The 5,534-nt window shown below is 51.4% G+C and overlaps 1 long non-coding RNA gene across 1 annotated transcript; it reads left to right on the top strand.

Moving 5' to 3' along the window:
- The first annotated feature begins 2,345 nt into the window (after positions 1 to 2,345).
- Positions 2,346 to 5,124, top strand: LOC124247429 (uncharacterized). The gene is made up of 4 exons (XR_006890722.1): positions 2,346 to 2,578; positions 2,727 to 3,417; positions 3,529 to 3,628; positions 4,104 to 5,124. It is a non-coding gene; the product is annotated as an uncharacterized LOC124247429 (long non-coding RNA).
- Positions 5,125 to 5,534: the final 410 nt, after the last annotated feature.

A 5,534-nucleotide genomic window follows, 5' to 3' on the forward strand; every position in this document is an offset into this window, starting at 1 on the left:
CTTTCACAAACGTCAGACCAACCACAGAGCTGGTTCTAGAAGACACAGGCCCGCTTGATTTTCTCCTCCTTCAACATGAAATTTATAGGAGAGGCTATTTTCAAAATCCATGTTTTCAGATTTTCAAATGCACGTTGGTCAGTGAATGGACCGCAGAACAACCATGAAAAGGAGCCAATAAATTCAGAAAGAAATGAAAAGATCAGCTAAGAAAACACTGTCTTGTGATATTACGGAAAGAATAAGAAAATGTCTGAGAATTGTCGTCTAGAATAAGTATACCATTGGCTAATGATCCAGAAATAAGAAAAGTGCCAGGATTCCCAAGAACTGCATGAGGGCAAGACCGGTCAGTCACTCAGCGGACCAGTCTCACATCGCAGTGACCACACACTTTGCAGCTCAGCTCCGCCCTCCCTCCCCAGCCTCCTCCCTGGCAAGGCCCAGCTCCATCACACACCATCTCACATAATCCCATCCAGGCTGGCCTCCCACACGCCCAGCCAAATCCCTACCTTTGATCTTCATTGCTTTTTTCCTTTCCTTTTGTACTTAGAAATTGATTTTCTAGTAGAGGTAGCTCCTGGAGACCTTCTATAGCACGATAATACAAAAAATCCTGTACGCAACAGGGAGCTTTGGTGGCTGAGCTAGAGAGCTTTGTTCCTCACCACTCCCCCTCCTTATTCTAGAGAACAATATCTACTGTCAGCCAGGTATACGTGTGAGATGTCGTCTTGTAATAGGGTGGAGGGAAGAGATTTTTTTGGGGTAAGGTTTGGTTGGAGGGGGATGAGGATGAGATCTGTTTTTTGTCCGATTCTGACTGAAGCAAAAATGGTAGCACTTCCTCATGTGAGACTTCAGAGTCTAGCCAGGGGCAAGGGCTGGATCCCAGACTTTGGCGGAGCAGCCCGGGCTCCAGGGGGCCCACGTGGCCCAGAGGGAGGGTTGCGGTGTGTGGGAGGGGTTCCTGAACCGGGTGGAGATTGGACTTGATGACTTTTAGAATTGAATGCTTCCAATTCCAATAGTCTCCCTCGATATTGAGGTTTCTTAGTAATTTCACAGTTTATCTTATTAAAAACGCATTTCCCTAAGGTAATACTTCCATTATGTTTTTCTGCTTGCCATATCGTCTCAGGGATTTTAAGTAATAGATGTAAAATATGGATTGCTCAATGGAGAATTAAAAAGAATCCACTGTACTTGGACTAGCAAAAGACGTTTCTCTACACCCCAGCTGGTGGTGTCGATTCCACAGCACAGCTGCTTCAGAGTCCACGGGGCTGCGGTCTCCATCCTGGGTATCAGACGCGTCTCAGTGCTTGTTGTCAGAGGGGTGGAGCGGGTCTGCAGCGAGGCCATGGGGGAGCTGGTGGGGTGTCCTGGTCCCCACGACGGTGGCTCCTAACAGCTCTGGGCACATTCTCAGGGGCGTTACGCTGCAGGCGTGATCCCCAAGGCCCGACCGGACACGTGCGGATCTGGCCGGACCAATCGACATTTATCTGGACTAAAATGAGGATGGGGTTGGACAGGGAATTTTTTCTTGGGGTTAGTTTGTTAGTTTAAAGGTTCTCCTTTATTCCAATCATGTTCTTTCTGTCTTTAGATGTTAAAATGTCCTTTCGTTGAAGAAACAGTGGTGAGAAAAATGGCAGGGTCTTTCCTTGGTTTGCAATGCCTGCATGTGACAGAATAAACCCTGCGTTCCTGAAGCTTCTCCAGCCCTGGAATCACTGTCGCAGAGGGAGTCGCCAGACAGGCTCCCAGGTAACAAGTCCTCAAGGTCACCATTCCACTGGACCCGGGCTGAGAGCCGGTCACTGCCAGCTTTCGAGAGGTCTCCTGATGCCTCAGTGCGTTGTTGAAAGTAAACACGGTAATTAAGTTATGTCACACCTCTTGTCCCTCCAAAGCATTAATTTCACTTAGCTGCATTTTTCAGCATTTTTCATTCTGGGAAATAGAAAGGGTGGGGGCTCCTGTAAGGAGGGGAGCTGAGGAGAAACGTGTCCACGTGAAGCAGGTCCTGAGGAGTAGAAGTGCCCGGCACTCGCTCTCGATGAAACCAGGAGTGGCCCGGGGGGGCAGGACCCGCGGCGTCATTTGTTGGGTGGGACCCACTGGATGGGAGAGGTCGCTCGCCTGGCTCTGGGAAGCACCAATGTCGGCTACAGGCTGTGCCTGTCTGACGGCTTAGGGAGCCCGGGGCGCTGGCTGAGTCCCCACGATTAACTGTCAGCACCAACTCTACCATGAGAAAACCTGAAATGGGATCAGGCAGAGCCAGAGCATGGGGATCAGAAGCCGGTTTGCTGGCAGAGTGTGGGAGCCTCAGGGAAGACTCAGATGCCACTTTGGGGAGAGTCTGCCGCACACTCTCTGCAGCTGCCGAGGACTTGAACACTAAGTCCTTTAGCCTCATCCTGCCCTGCCTGGGAGCTTTGGTGTGTGGGGAATACTGGAGTTTGTCAAGAACCATTTTATTCTGATGTAATTACCATAAATATTTGGGGCTCAAAGACAGAGAAAAACCACCGGACTGCAGGGTGCTGATGGTGGTGGAGGGGAGGTGAGTGGCATTGTCAGTATCAGTTGTTGGGGTTGGGGGAATAGGAGATGGATGGAGAAGAATTTATTAACTCAGCTCCCTTTCCCATTGGTCACATTGTGGTCCCGTGGGACATTGAGTCTCCTGAATTTCTGGGTTGTGATTGCAGGAGCCCCCTGAGTTCTCTTGGCGCCTGATGCCAGGGCAGGAGCAGGAGCAGGTGTCACTGGCACAAGACAGGTGCTGTTGAGGCACGTGGAGCGATGTGGAAAACATGCCCAGAGACCTCAGAGACCGGTGAGCCTCAAGGATCTGATGTGGCACCTGAGGAGTGTTTGACACACTGAGCGAGCCTGGCGCTCAGATTCAGCTGTGTGCTCTGTGTGTCCAGCCCCCATAACTAAGATGTGGAGCCTCCACTTTTGTGAGAACTAGATTTTCTCACTTATTCCTCAAGAGAGGAAGTGTAAGTTCGATCAGTCATTGAGTCTGTACACCCACTTACATCTCTGAAAAGACTGACAGCAAGAGGATTACGGAAACAAATCATGGTTCCTAATGCTGTAGCTTGTCCTACAACTGGTTCTCATCATCCTCTCGATTCACCATCGGTTCTAGATTCCCTGTTACTCAGCCATCACTGATCTGGCCAGGATGATTTGCCTGATGGTCGACGCAGCTCTTTACCCTCATGGGATATTACCTTGCTCCTATTTGGGCTGTGGCACCTGCAGTTGCCCGTTTATCATTCTTACGGGCACACGGAATCACCAAGACATGACCCGTGTGGCTTCTGAATTCTAAACATGCTCTTCCCTGACCATCGTGTACAAGAGACCTAGAACTTCCTGTTGATGGAGGTCAGTTACTTCCATGGTGGTACAATTCCTTTACGTGGCTGTGGTCCACGGCTAGGTGGTCTGGTGGTGGTGATGGCTCCAAGTTCAGTGAAACCTTTATTGTGTCCGCAGGCTGATGGTTTCTCCCAAAGAACTGAGACTTCCAACCTGTGGAGTCAGAGGCTGCAGGGAAGAGAAGCACAGATCCTACAAGCGGGGCACTGGAGAGATGGTGAGAAGGTCCAGTTCTATTTGTACTGCGGGGTTTCGGGACCAGGTGTTCTGGCTACAGGGGATGTAGCACTCTGTGTCCATCTTTGGCTGAGTGTGTCTACCACACTATAGGACAAATATCCCAAAACCATGGGGTTTTGACCCTGAGCCAGCTCCTCACCTAAATTTTTTAACAGATTACAATTCTGTTAAGCCAAATGCCTGTGAATGACAGGGCACATGATGACAAAAGTGGCCTCTATGTTTGTACCTCCCTTACTGTCATGAAGCTTCCTTGATGGAAGGCGACGTTGTGCAGGGTACCTATTGGATAATTCAGGTGTTCTCCATGCTATCGGTTCACGGTGCTGGTGGAGGCACTGGAAGCAGAGAAGACAAGTGTGTATCTGGAACTGGTATCAATTCTGGCAAGAACTGTCAGGTATGGGATTGATGTTGCCCTGCTTGTAAGCTAACCTGTTACTACTTCACAGATGCTGGCAGAAGACACAAGACTCTTAGATCAGAGACAGACTTTCCTCAGCACAGCAAGCAGCACGATGGGCATCAGTTGCCTGGTCTCAAGCGTCCTGGAGGTGAGACAGAAGGCCGGGTAGCATGCGGGAGCTGTGCATCACGACGGAGGAATACTCACCTCGGGGAAGCTGTTGTTTTATAGTCAGCATTAAACACACCTCGTCTCTGTCCTGGGGGAGACGTTGCCTCATCCCCCAAGGCTGATGCTCCAAGCACAGCCCTGAGAAATGGCCGGGGAAGAGCTATGAGGACTTGGCTTTCTGGGCACACCCAGGAAGAATGTGCAGGGGTGCTAGGGGCTATGGCAGACGCCCTGTCCCAATGACACCAAACCTCTTAACCTCAAGTTCATGTGCCCAACATGCAGCAAGCCAAACACTGAGTCATCGGTGCTTCGAGATGAAGAAAGGTTTATTCAAATTGGCCAAAACGAGAAGGTGGGAGCCTGGGTTCTCTCAAATCCGCCTCCCCAGGAACAGAGAGCCGGGGTTTGAGGTAAGAGGCTTGACAGGAGGAGCTTCGGAGAAACAAAGGGGTCACCCCGACAAGCCCCTCAGCAGTCTGATTTCTGGGCGTCAACAGCTGCGGGGGGCCAGCCATCCGGGGGTGGCAACCTCCCCAAAGGCATTCTCTTTCTTCTGCAAAACAAGCTCACGAATCCTCGAGACCCGAGTCACACCTTAAGTTGAACAAGAAAACAGCAAATTGACGAGATTCATCCGTGTCTGTGCTGGGAACAAGGTCAAAAGGCGATCAAGATCTTATTGAATATCTACAGTGACCCTCTGGCACCCCGTTTCACTAACAAGGACAAATCCTTGCCTCCTCCAAGGCAGAAGGGGCCAACATTACCAACTTGCTACCAAGTGGCTGTGGCCTCCTTGAGGAGTGGTTGCAGTGAGGGCTCAGCACCCACTGCTGCTGCCGGAGGTCAGGCCTTCACCAGCAGAGGAGCCGGATTAAGCCATGTGAGAGGGAGCGTGAGGGTCGGGCCAGTGCACTCTCTGTTCACGGGCCAGTTCTGCATCTGGCGGTCAAAGAGAGAGGCTGGTCACATTCACGGGACAAGTCGTCTTCCCCTCAGGGTGGTGAAGCACCACTCTGCACGGGATGCTGTCTGCTGGGCGTTTATTGGAGATGCAGAGACCCTTGGGGTTTGTCCCCATTCACATCCGTCCAGCTGCACCCTCTCTGCCCGAATCCCAATCTTGCTCCTTCTGAGGAGTCCAGTTCCTGATTAAAAGCCTGGGTGTGATGTTTCAGGCTGACCATGGCATTCAAGGCTTTCCTGGCGGTGTCCCAGGAGGAGCTGGCCTCCCTGTCCCAGAGCAGGGGCGCGGCCGCGCACGGCCGTCTCTGAGGGCGTCCAGTCAAGGGTCAGACCCCTC

Source organism: Equus quagga, chromosome 11, assembly GCF_021613505.1.
Source record: "Equus quagga isolate Etosha38 chromosome 11, UCLA_HA_Equagga_1.0, whole genome shotgun sequence".
Taxonomy (NCBI): domain Eukaryota; kingdom Metazoa; phylum Chordata; class Mammalia; order Perissodactyla; family Equidae; genus Equus; species Equus quagga.